Source organism: Rousettus aegyptiacus, unplaced genomic scaffold (assembly GCF_014176215.1).
Source record: "Rousettus aegyptiacus isolate mRouAeg1 unplaced genomic scaffold, mRouAeg1.p scaffold_m13_p_15, whole genome shotgun sequence".
Lineage (NCBI taxonomy): Eukaryota > Metazoa > Chordata > Mammalia > Chiroptera > Pteropodidae > Rousettus > Rousettus aegyptiacus.
Window position 1 is genome coordinate 38,857,304 of NW_023416290.1, and position 13,794 is coordinate 38,871,097.

Sequence of the window (13,794 nt, forward strand, 5' to 3'; positions counted from 1 at the left end):
TTCCCTCTTATCCCCCACAAAAACAAAAACCCCACCATAAATGTGTGTGTTGGGGGGAGGACTGTTGAAATTAGTAAACGTGGCAAATTATTAACAACTAATGGACCTACAAAGAAGGTATTTGAGTATTCATTATTCTATGCTTCCAACTTTTAAGATTTAAAATTTCAAAGTAAAGGGAAAAAGGTAAATAAAAAATGAACCTGTGAAAAAAATAAACTTTGTCATGAACAACAAAGACAACACTGGATTCAAGTGTTGGTAATGAAAACAGCCCCCATTGATGATATTGGAAGGAAATTTGACTCTGAAAGGGAAGGGAAGAAATAGCATAAAGGGACCAATTGCAAGAAACCAGTAGAAGAATGAAGTAATACATTAAAAGAGAATTGGAAAGAAGGAAACCAGCTATAAAATTTTAGCTACAAAGCCCAGGGGAAGATTCAACTAGTGTTTAAAAACAGATGAATATTTTGAAGGAGGACTGTACAAAAACTGGCTTTGAAAACCATGCTGCTTTTGATGGGTTTGTTGAAGGCAAAAATCTTATAATATTTTTCCTTATTGACTTTTTATTTCAAGGATTTGAGACCATTTCAGTTTATTAGTTAATATTTGAAACAACTCTTTCAGAAGAAATTTCAGAGAAGATTATTTCAACTTAGTGGTAATAAAAATAATATAAAAACAATTAGCACCTTTTGAATATTTACTAACTTCTAGGTACTGGGCAAAGAGATTTGGCTACGTAATCAGATTTAATTCTTGCAGAACTATTTGTTGATATAAATTTTATTGATATTCCAATTTTACCAATTGTACAAGACTAGGAAGATTTAATTACATGTCTGAGGTCAGACAACTTGGAGACTGCAGAGCCAGGACTCAAACCAAAGCTATCAAACTCTAAAGGCTGTGCTCTGAAACACAGGATGTTTATTTTGTTTGAGAAATAGTAAAAGCCTAAAATGTATCTTATTAATAGGACATCATAATTTCAACAGCTTCTCTCAGATTTACTATAAACTTAAATCTCAATGTAATAGGTTTACAAATTATCCTCTTCCCTTTGATTCCCTAATTTAAAACATTTTGCAAATTAGATTTTCTATTTATTCATTCATATCCATTTACTTGGGAAATTGCCTGTAAAGTCACAATTAATATGGCACACTGTTGCAAAGTTGTGGGGAAGGAGAATGAGCGAAATCTAAGGATCCCTATAAGGGACAACGGGTACATCTTGGAATAGGCTGAAAAACTTTTTTGTTTCTCCTTCCCTTCCCTCCTCCAAAACACAAAGATCCACCGATTTCAAAGTTCATTTGGCTTCCCCTCACCCCCACTCTTGTTTAGCAAAGCTCTTTTAAAGAAACATTTTTTAAAAAGTTCTTATTGTGAATGGATCATATCGTGTCCAAAAAATATGGCTTGAGAATACACTTCCTACTGAACATGAGTATGCTCAGAAAGTCACATAGAACAAGAGTCTAGATTAAAACCTTGCAAGCCTAATAAAAAGCCCAACAGATGATGCCCAAGGGCAGCAGTTCTGGTAAGAAAAGACTATTCGTTCCACCAAGGTTCAGGATCCCAGAGCTCTGTTCTTTTAGAAGATGCCTAACTCTGATTGTAGAAAAGCCTAATTGAAACATGAATAAAAGAACAACCTATATGGGATTGTAGATAAATATTTTTGAAATAAGAAACAGATACTCGGATTAGTATTCTAATGGCATGATACTTTCCATAAACTCAGCAGAAATGTATAAAGAGGTTAAAAATGATTACCAGTGAAAAATCAGGGCCAAATATTGTCTGTTGGTTGAGTAAATTCACATGTTTTCACCAAGGCTTATATAAACACTACACCTGCTCAATTAGGCCTTATTCCAGGCTTTCAGAAATGATCAGGCTAGTGAGAGTAAAACGATAATTCAGCCGTGGGTGACAGATGGACCAGAGGAAATAGGATGGAGAAGGAGGGTGGGAATGCTTCAGAGACACCTAGGAGTCACTCGCACTGCTCTGGCAATAAATAACTGATCAAAATATATTTTGGTTAAATTTGTTTTTGCACTAACAAAATTTACCAATTATATGAACACATTCACTATTTTAAAAACTAACTTAAATTGTGCAACCACCTTGGAAAACAGTCTTGCAGTTCCTCAAAAGCTTCAACATAGAGCTACCAAATAATCCAGCAATTGTATCCAAGAGAAATGAAAACATATGCCCACACAAAAATCTGTAGACTTTCATAGCAGTATTATTTATAATAGCCAAAACATGAAAACAACCCAAATGTCCGTCATCTGACGAACAGATAAAATATGGTATATCATACAATGCAATAAAAAGGGATGAATTATTGAAACATGCATGCTACGACACAGATGAAGCTTGAACACATTATGCTAAGTGAAAAAAGCAAGCCAGAAAAGACCAGATATGTCATGATTCAATTTACATCAAGTGTTCAGAACAAGCAAATCTACATAAAGAGATTAGTGGCTGCCTAGGGCTAGGGAAACGGGTGTTGGAGGGTGACACCTGAAGAGCATGGGTTTCTTTCTGAGGGTAATGAAAACGTTCTGAAATTAATTGTGGTGATGGTTGCACACATCTCAATTACTAAAAAAAAACACTGAATTATACATTTTAAATGGGCAAATTCTCTCTCAATAAAGCTGTTTCAACCTCCTAATTTCGGTAACAGGCAAAGAAGTATTTAAATAAGAACATTTCCCTTTTCTCCTACTTTCCTGCTGCTGGTGGCTCTTTGCAAGAATACAGCCTTCATACTATTTTTGAACCAAGTTGACCTCACACTGATGTATAGTGGAAAAAGTAAAATTTCTAGATGCATAGCTTTTATCATCTATGATTGGGAAACGGAAAGGAATAATACAGAAACTATAGAACTTGCAATCAGGAAACTGGAGCTGAGACTTGACCCTGCCGTTAATTATCTGGCTAAACTTGAAAAGGTAAACTACTCTCTGTGAGCCTCAGTTTTATTGATTGTACAATTTGATTGAATAATAACAGCAATAAGAACCTTACATGACTGTAGATCAAAAAAGAAAACAGGTTTATTCATTCATTCAATATTGTGCTAAGGGCTATACTGGGGGCTCACAGACCGCTGTGGAGGCTGATAGAAGTCAGCTCTAGATGCCTTGAAAACAGATGAAAAAGTCACCTGTTCCAGATTAGGAAATTAAGAACATCACCTCAGGAGAGGTTTTGCCTCAGCTGATTCTCGAACAGGGAGGATTCAGGCAGGCACGAGGCATGCTGGTGTGGTTACTGTTTAAAGGAGAAGCTAGACAAAGGCTCAGAAGTCCACCAAAGTGGTATGCTCAAGGAATTTCATATAGCCAGATGTGCAGATATGATTAGAACAGTGGTTCTCAAACTATGATCTCTAGACCGTCGTCAACATCACGTGGGAGCGTGTTTGGAACACAAATTCTTAGTGCACACCACAGACTTGCTGCATGAGACTCTGGGATGGGGCCCAGCAATCTGTATTCTGATAAGCTGTCTAGGGGGACTGATGTCTGGTCAAGCTTGAGAACCACTAGGCCAGAGCTCTGGGAACTACTAGCAAGAGGTGTTTCTACACTAGGTGAATATTAATACGGTTTACAAAAGTAGTTTTATAAGTAGACTTATAAACTGTATGAATTACCACTTTAGGTTATTAGAAAACATAGAAAAGATTTAAAAATGTTATCTCATTTAGCTATGCATACTGTTAATATTTGGTAGATTATATGTCTTTTGTTTTTTTTTTTTTTTTACAACATTAGGCCATAATGTATTTTTTGTATTGTTTTTGTTAATATTTTATGAGTATTTTCCCATGGATTTTTAATTCTGTCAATCGGCCTTAAAAACTCATGGAAAATACTTTTAATGACTGCAAAGTATTTAGTCATGTGGATAGACCATAATTTAATTTATCATTTATTATTGTTGGGTATTCAGATTATTTCAATAGCTTTTATAAATAACACATTTTACATATTTTTCTGCATTTCTGTTTTCCTATAATAAATTCCTAGAAGTAGAGTTATTGTATTGAGTACCTATTCACTTTATCTGTGTCTCTCCTGCTAACTGACCTGTCTTCTCCAACTACAGGGCTGGCGAGTGTCCTAGACTAGGCCAGTTGTGATGCCAATTCCTCTGACCACATAGACCAGTTCAGGAATGGGTCTATGTGACCCAGGCAGGGCCAATCAGCTTAATGACTATGTATTGCTCCTCCTCCTCCCGAGACTATGAAGAAACCTGTCAGCTGTAGGAAGTAATGAAATTAATTTGACGAGAGCTGAAATGAGGTAGAGAGCATGCAAATTTTCAGTGTATTCTAACTTATTTATTCTGCTGAAACAAAATCACTTAAAAAATACCTAGTTCAAGTTGAATTTATTAGTCTTGATTTATATATAGGACCTTGAAGGATAAGAATGTGATTGCATTAAGCCTGAGGATGTTGAACACCTATACAGCATTAACTACTATGTTTCTCCAATCATTTGAATTTTCTCTTATAATTTACAGTATAATTTTGTAAATTTTTTTTCATATAGAAGCAACACATTCCTTATAAACTATATTCTTATACATGTTAATTTGGTTGCTTTTGTTGTAACAAGATTTACCCCGTCTTATATTTCTATTTCTGCTGTAACTGCTTACCAAAAACTTAGTGGCTTAAAACAACATAAATTTATCATCTTACTGTTCTGGAGGTCAGAGGTCCAAAAGGCATCTAAAGATGTCAGCAGGGTGGTGCTCCTTCTGGAGTTTCTGGAGAATATTTCCTCTCCTGTCCAGCGCCTGCAGGCAGATTGCGTCCATCTTTAAAGTCAGCAACGGCCAACTCAGTCTTTCTCACAATGTCCTCTCTCTGCTTCTGATTTGTCTGCCTTCTTCTTATTTAAGGATTCTTATATTAACATTGGGCCCACCTGTATAACCTTCTTATTTTAAGCAACCTTGTTTCACCTGCAACCTTAATTCTCTCTCACCTTTCATAACTTAACGTATTCACAGTTTCCGATATTAGGATGTGGACTTCTTTGGGGGACTCTATTATTGTGCATACTGCACCTATCATACTTATCAATTGGCTACAAATTTTTATATACATGTATGTTAAATCTATATATAATATATATATATGCACAATTTTTCTGCTTTCACAGCAAAACTTCCCAATGTGTCTCTACATTTGCTCTTGACATTGTCTCTTGAATGTATTGTAGTCATACCTTCATTCTCACCATTCCACTAGAAACTTATTTTAAGATTACCAAATACCTGCGCTCTGCCAACTCAAGGATTAACTCATGGTTCTCATCAAGGGAAGCTTACTGATATTGATGAAACCTCAATGTCTTGGCACAAGGAAAGTTTATTTCTTGGTCAAGCCACAGTCAAATGAAGGTGGAATCCATAATGTTACTGTATGAACCAGTCCTTTCCAAATAATGGTTCCAGCATCCCCTAGAGCAGCAGTTCCCAAACTTTTTGGCACGAGGGATCAGTGCTCCTATGAGAATCCAATGCCTGATGATCTGAGGTAGAGCTGAGGTGGTGATGCTAGCTCCAGGCAGCAGCTACAAATATAGATGAAGTTTGCTTGCTGGCTTGCCGCTCACCTCCTGCTGTGTGGCCTGGTTCCTAAGAGGCCATGGACCAGTACCAATTTGTGACCAGGAGTTTGGGAACTCCTGTCCTAGAGCCTCAGAGTCCTCCACTGAATCCTCTGCATACAGCTGAGAGGAAAGAGAAAAAAGCTGCAAAATTCTACTTTTTTTCAAAGGAGCTAGCACTAGAAATGATGTACAATCCACCTTTCACACCCCATTTAGCATAATTCAAACTCTTTACCCCCGCCTCACTGGTGGGCATCATGGAAATTGGATCTAGCTGTGTGGTCAGGAGGACAGGAAAATGAGGTTTAGGAAACATATGGCCTTGTCTCTGCTGCATAGCCCGTCATGTGCATTTGATGTAGTGGTTACATCCCTCCTGGCCTTCACTGTTTCCTGAGGCCAGTTCAGAAAAAGCCTGGAAAGCTCAGCCAGTTCCAAAACCAATATAATTTGCACCAAATTTAGGAGATATGTAATGACTTAATTTTGTACTATTCTCTTTCCCCAAACTTTTCGTTTATCCTGTTTTTTATTTATCTTTATTTGTGCTATATTCTTTCCTACTAGTGAATTTTTCACTCCTTTCCTGACTGTGGAAACATTTTGCCATCTTCTACACATGTTTTGAAGTCCATTGTCCACTGTCCAACTCCCACATTCATTAATCCTATCAAATAATTTTCTCTTTATTTTGATAAAAGAACTTAACTATGGGCATTTCTCTGTGAACTGCTCTAGTAGGCAATAAACATTCCCATTAATTCAAATCAAAGGGCCAGAAGGGGCAGTTGGTATTTTCCTTAACAAAAACTCTGTTTTTTTCAAGTCTAGTATTTTTGTTCTAAACTTTGTTCATAATAGAATTTAATATTACCATTACTATAATAATAACACCAACAAAGATATATAGCATTTGTTGATATATTTGCCAAACACTAGAATACGGATTTATATATGTTCATTTAAGCTACAAAACAAAAACTTATTTTTTCCTAATTTCAAAGAAAAAGTGATCTCTTTTGTTCAATCTCATAATTATTATCTGAAGATCTTTTCTGATTTACCTTTCTTTACATTTTTCAATATTTCATTCCATCAAAAATCCTTTTCAAAATGACAATAGTTAACGTGTATCATGGGCCAAAATATTAAGTGCCTTATGAGAACTATCATATTTAATACTTCAAGACATTAGTACTCTTCACCCCATTTGACGGAGTGGGAAACAGAGGCACAGAAATATTTAAGAACTTGCCTAGGATTATGTGGTTTTACAAGTGGAAGAGCAAGACTGCTGGTGGAGACCCAGATGGGCTCCAGCCCCTGTGGATATAGTCACAGTTTCCCAGAGGCCAGTGTATTTCGCACTTGGCCCTGACCTCTCCCACGTGCTGATTGCTCTACTGAGGCCCTCATTCCTCCTATTTATAGCCACAATTCCTGTCCCTAGATAATTTCCTGCACTGGATCTTTTATAAAATGATAATTTATTAAAATAAAAATGGGGTGGGGATTTTTCATGTTATTTTAAAAATAACTGTGCCCATATATTTTCTTTTCCAATTTTGAATTTGCAGAATTCCTACAGCAAAATCAGAATTAGTGTTTGATTTTAATGAGGTTATCAATCAGCTATATTTAAACTCATGCACTTTTATTCATTTAGTGAAATGTTGGTAAATAAGATAAAGTCCTGATACTGAATAATGAAATACAAATTCAGCCTACTTCAGTTCTACAGATGTTTATATACAATAGGAAGCAATGGGGGTAACTTTTGGGGAAGATTTTAAATTCAAAGTTCAATAATAATAATGCTAAGCAAGATAAAGAAATAAGTATGACAAATAAAAAGAGAATTAAAAACCAACATGTATATGTCCATATATGAATGATTTCATTAATCCATGAATTTATTGCATGAGTTCTAGCATGTAATAAGTACAAACATTGTCTCATATCTTTCTAAACAACCACTTACAGTAAACTCTGTAGTGGTGAAATTATACACAAGTCATTGTAAATCAAGTGGAATAAAATAGGCTATGAGGTAACTTGATCCAGAAAAATCTCCTGGCTTTTCTCTGAACCACATTCAATAAATTCTGATAATTTTAATTTAGACAATTTATGTGCCCAGATGAAACCTAATAAAAACACATTTTCCAGTATCATTGTTGGAGAAGAGTTCCCATGTTTATTAATAGTTGAAGACAAATCAAAAGATTGAGAATATGTTGCAATTTCCATTAATAAAATATTCTAAAAGTGTTTGTTAGGCTTTAGTTATAAGGAATGTAGATTACATTCTTATTTGAATACCAGCGTTGACCTCAACCCAATGACACTTGTCAACTTTGAAAGTGAAGAGTGTAAAACTGCCTGGATTTCCATGGTGATTTAACTTTGCTGACCCTTTTCATCGGTTCTTATTTTTAAGGATTTGTAGTTCAAAGAAAAGTCCACAGTTTAGTCCACAGCACAGTTTCGTACATATGCTCGAATTCATGTGAACTACACTAAACATTAACCTATCTTTAGTGGATTTCTTTGGTTCATAAAAAAAATTGCAGCTACTTAACAAATGTTTCCTAAGGTATTATTTGAATTTTCTTCTTCTAGTTCCCTAATGTATGATTACATCTCCATATTTTATTTAAAAATTTTTCAACAAAAGCTATAAGAATATAAGCAAAATGAAGTGTAGAATAAAGTCAATTATTCAAATAATGCAAATAAACAAAATCTCACTTTTAGTCCTACTACCTGTTGATAAATCATAAAAGTTTACTCTTTCTTTTCTCAGAGTCTTCATTTTCTCAGGGTATTAAGTCAATGCATTAGTCATCAGAGTGCATTATTTTAACAATATCATCAGCGGCGTATAAAATTCTTCTATGATTTTTATTCTGCTCTTCCAACTTCTAGATGTTTTATGTTTGTGTAAGTTTATATTAGGTCACATAATATTTGTATAGATTTTTTAAATGTAACTTTAATTCACCAATGGTTTAACAAAGTATCATGAGATCTTACACTTTCTTGATTGTAGCATTTAAATCTGTTCTGCTGACCATAACAGCAGCAACCTAATGAAGATATTTTCTAGCATCAGTCATGAAGGTTTAGAATTAGAAGAGAAGTGGCTTATTTGGGCACCATAGTTCCCTTGGGTCTGAGGCTGGTTATTTTAAAGCTTACAGCTAATGGGTCTTATCACCTTCTATGACATGCAACTGGCCAGAAGCCCAGACCAAGAGCATTTAATTGGATGAATGATTATTAATTCTGAAGATGATATAAATCAAAGGATTTAAAGAATAAGGTTGTTATGTTCATCACAACTGGCATCTCTGACAAATTTAATAGTCCCCCTCCCCCCCAGCACTGGCAGACCAGCTCACGCTAATCTTGGGGAGGATTATAAAATAAGAAAAGGTTCAGGCTAATACAATCCCCAAGCTCTGTGGCTCAGGCTTCAAACAAGGTTGATGTAACATTATCTGGGAGCCACCAGATGTCGTACATACATTGTTCATTATTTGATTCTTCAAGTATAGGTAGTAAGTACTGGAAAGAAAAAAAAAAAATGTTTCTGCAGCTGTTAAAAGGTTAAGAGGATTCTATCCAGAGCAGTGTTGAGTTCACTGATAAAGTTTACTTCCTCTACCTTTGTGCATGTGGCTTATAAAAGAGCTTCCACCTCATTCATGGGAAATATTTTAAGTTAACATGAAACATAATCATTATTTTTATGATGATTCAATTTTCCTGAACATATTTAAAACATTTTTTCTTCAAGCTGATTCCTTGCTTATTTTTCATTGATTCGATGTATGACTCCTGAGTGGTTTTTATTTAACCATCACTTGCTAGCTACTGGGGATATAGAGCTAAATAAGATTTTTCCAGTCTCCAAAAATTTTAGAGTTTAATCAGAAATTTAGAGCTAGAAGTAAACTCATAGAACACAGCTATGGCACAGTCTCAGATTAAGTTCTCTGGAAGCAGGTACTGAGATGAAGTTTGAGGTACAAGATGTTTATTAGGGATGAACGACTATGAAAGGATGGGGGAGGAAACAGGATTGGATAGAGAAAAAAGTCTGCCAAAGTATTGGCCAACACAGTGGGACATTCTGGAGCAACTGCCCATCAAAGTTATTCCATGTTGGGACAGGTCTTGAAATCTTTTCCTTGGCTCGGTGGCTAGAAGAGGATTGCCCCGGAAGGGCATGACCTTGGGTGAAGTCATTTTCTGAGGCTGAGGCAGACGCTAAAGCTGTCAGCTGAAGGCTGCCTGATGGTTATACACCCTGTAAGCTGAGAAGCAAGTCCTCTCTTGTAGGGGATCTAGGCAGTGTATCTCTGTGTTGACCATACACAGGATGCTATGGGACCCCAGAAGAAGGTCAGCTCAGTGTTGAGGGTAGTTAGTTCATAGATGGTTTAAAGTGAGGCCTCAATGAATCTTAGCAACAATAATGGTAATAATAGCCAAGATTTATTGGGCAATTAATATATGTCAGATATAATATTAAATTTTTGCATGAATTATCTCATTTAATATTTATCACACACCTAGGAGGTAGACATGTAACTATCATTCTCAGATTATAGATGAGGATATAGCAGATGAGTGATTAAGTAACTTTCCCAAGCCTACAGAGTTGGATTCAATCCCAGGCTTTATGGCTTCAAAAGACCCATTGGTAATAAGCATATACACTCAGGAGTGTGGGCTGGGCTGTTACTTTGGGGAAATCGTGCATAAAGGCATGAACTGCCTATCAAAATTTCTAACTGAGAATGTAAATTTAATAAGTATTTGTTGAAAGAGGTAGAAAGGGAGGGATGAGGGGATGAAGGAAGGAATGAAGAAAGGAACAAAGTCATATTTTAAAAACTGTAAGAAGATGAATATGGTCAGATAACTGATCTCAGGCCTGATTAAGAAGCTCTCAATTTTTTCTTAAAAAGAATTGAATGGGTGTTAGGCATGTTGTTCTTCGTGCTCTCCTTCTGAGATTATTTTCTCCAATCCACCATTTTTTAAAGCTGTGCATGTAATTGATAGTTCTTTCTCCAATGTATATCATAGTTTCCCTAGTATGTTGGGATTGTTTACAGAAGCTTTTACACTTTATTGGACTATTTGGGGCCTTAGGGACCACATGATTCTTGCCTCAAAAAAAAAGTCTCACCATCCCTAGAGTATTACAACAGACTGCCTACTGAATTTGACTTCTAACAATTTGATGATTATACTATTTCCCCTTCTATTTTTGTGTGTCTTTCCTAGATTTCTCCCTTGCTACACATTCTGTGTTCAGCCCATCTCATCTACCATTCAGCAGTACTTGTGTTTCTTGCTCAGTTATCAAGTCCAATGGAAATGTGTTTCCATAAGACACCAGCCTGATTTCAGTAATGTTGAAATAGCTGCATTCTTGGTAATCCTATCTCCCTTAAGCATATAATGTTGTTAAGAGTTATTAAAAACTATGTGATGCTACTTATTACAACTATGTAGGCCTATTATGACACCTTGATTTTAACCTTTCATAAGGGTTTGAAGATCTTATTGATGAGATTTTCTACTTCCTGGCTATAGTTTAACTATGTGGCCCTATTTTAAAGCCCATGTTTCATGGTTTCTGGGGTTGAGGACAGTACCATGTACTATATTTATGGTACAATAGTGGGAAAAAATGATGAAACAGAAGAGGCAAGTGATGATTTTTTTTTTTTTTTTTTTAACATGGGTTAGAAAGAGATGGTGGGTCAAAAAAAAAATCGATTTTAATGATACTGCTAGATAGGCCTCTGGAGCCCAAACTTTTAGCAGTGTTTTAAACTTCTATCAGAGGTTAATTTTAAAAATTTATAAGAATCTCTATAATGGAGAAGCTGGGAGCATAGGCCCAATCAAGGCCCTGTAGATGTCTGATTTTCTGCTGAATACTGGTGATCTGGACCGGCAACAGTGTGACTCCTGGGACCAGGGCAGGAGTTTTACCTGGAATGAAATTTAAGAAGCCAGACTATAATAGTGAATTCTGGAGAAAGAAGGGGGTTACCATCAAATCCAAGGTTAAATGAAGATTAGTAGACAAGAAATAGAGGCAATCAAGTACAGATTTGAAAATAGTGTTGACTAGCGTGGGGGGAGGAGCTGGGATGAAGAGCCCAGGACACGGATATTTAATAAAGGTGGGGTTTGGGGAGCATCAGGGAAAAGTTAGCTTACCTAGACATAAGGTTGATAATGGCCATGGAAGGTGGTTATATTGACATAGGGAAAAAGAGAAAGAAGGGAGATAATGTGATCTCAGAAGGCACATTCTACTTTATCTTCTGTTTTTATCTGATATACTTAAATACATAACAGTGATTCTCAAAGTACTTTTACTTTACTAGCGGACAACATCCTACATGGAGCTCCAATACGGAGAAGACTAGAAGCAGAGCTGCAGTGACTGAGGCCTTCCTCTTCTCCTGAGAGGTTCCTAAGAAGAAGCTTTTGGCAATTTCTATAGGTTTAATGGTATTTGAGAGAAAGTATGGGATTAGAGAAAATTTCTTGGTTCAAAGTGAATTAAAATTCTGGAATATTTTTTGTGTAGATGTTTTACATGTGCTATTAATGGAATGTATGGTTATTTCAATATTTAGTCTTTTAATTAAAGTAATTAAATTTAATTTTTGGTATTATTGGTCATTTACAATGTACTATATTGGTAGAGAGTAACTAAATACAGACTGCCTGGGATTTTGTTCGTTTCACCACTTATCTTAGAAAAATTTCTTATTTTTCTGTGCCTCAGTTTCCTCACTGGTAAAATTATATCTACCTCATAGGTACTTTTATAAGGACTAAATGAATTAATACATATGCGCTACTTAGAATGGCCCCTGGCATATGATGTATGTTATATAAATATTTTCTATTGTTTTTGTCATTATCAATAATATTTTTTGTATCTTGTATTCACAAGCAGGTTGCAAACTCCTTAAAGTCAGAGCATTATTTATGTTTCTTTTTATCTCAAATGACTCAAATAATGTTTTGTATATAATAGATGTTCAGGAAAATAATAAATTAACCAGCTATTCATTGTGCACCTGCTATGAAACAAAGGCATGCCTAAGGTCTGAGAGAATAAGATGACTAAAACAGGGTTCTTGAGAAACCTGCAGTATAATGACCCCAAATTAAGTAAAATATACCATAATTATATATAATTAGGAGTCCGCCCCAACTTTGGGGGGAAAAGGCCCCAAGCGGAGCAGCCTGGTCACCTTCTGCCTCCAGAGTGAGCAGTCCCCAGGCCTCGGGGCTGCTGCAGAATGATGGGTGGCAGTGGTTCTGTAGATTGCAGCATTCACGAGACCTGGAACAAAGCCAGAAATGTTTGCCTGGTAGCGATCCTCATCAGCCTTGGTCTCTTCATGTAGGCCCAGAGTAATAAAAAGAAAACTATGAGGATATTCAGTGTGTCACCTGTAGGGAAACTTTGTCAGAGCCCAACTTCCATGACACAATAAGCAAAATACTTTCAACACGGCAACTGGAAATGTATTCCATTTCAAGGAAATATGACTTTCAACAGCCACAAAAACAATCTGACAATGCGCATCTCTCCTGGGAATGAAGTGTTGGAAAATGAGCAAATACCTGATTGTTAAACAGTCCGGTAGTGAGCTCCTAATTCTACTAAATCATGAACAACATTTAAACAAAACTTCTGTCTCCATATAATTATTTAACTTATGACTTTTCCCAATTTTGTGTGTGTGTTTTTTTTGATTTTTTAAATTGCGTCTCCAAGTCATTCGTTGCGCAAATAAAAAGTGACTCAAAAGGCCTGAAAACAGAGTCTGCACATACCTAGGAAGATGAAAAATAACTAGAGATGGTGATTTTACCTTGTGCAGTCCTCTTATTTCTGAAAGATACAATCAGTAAGGAATGAAAACCCATCTTTGGAAGCAAGAATCCAGAGTTTATGCCTCTTCAATTTGAACATTTCTGCAAAATTAAAAAATAAAAAGCCAGTTATTGAAATAATTTCCTCTGAGATTACATTCTGTTATAAATGTAATATAGATAATGA

The 13,794-nt window shown here is 35.8% G+C and overlaps 1 pseudogene; it reads left to right on the plus strand.

Annotated features, from left to right (window-relative positions):
* The first annotated feature begins 13,027 nt into the window (after positions 1-13,027).
* On the plus strand, positions 13,028-13,332 carry LOC107512188 (annotated as a pseudogene).
* The last annotated feature ends 462 nt before the right edge of the window (positions 13,333-13,794 follow it).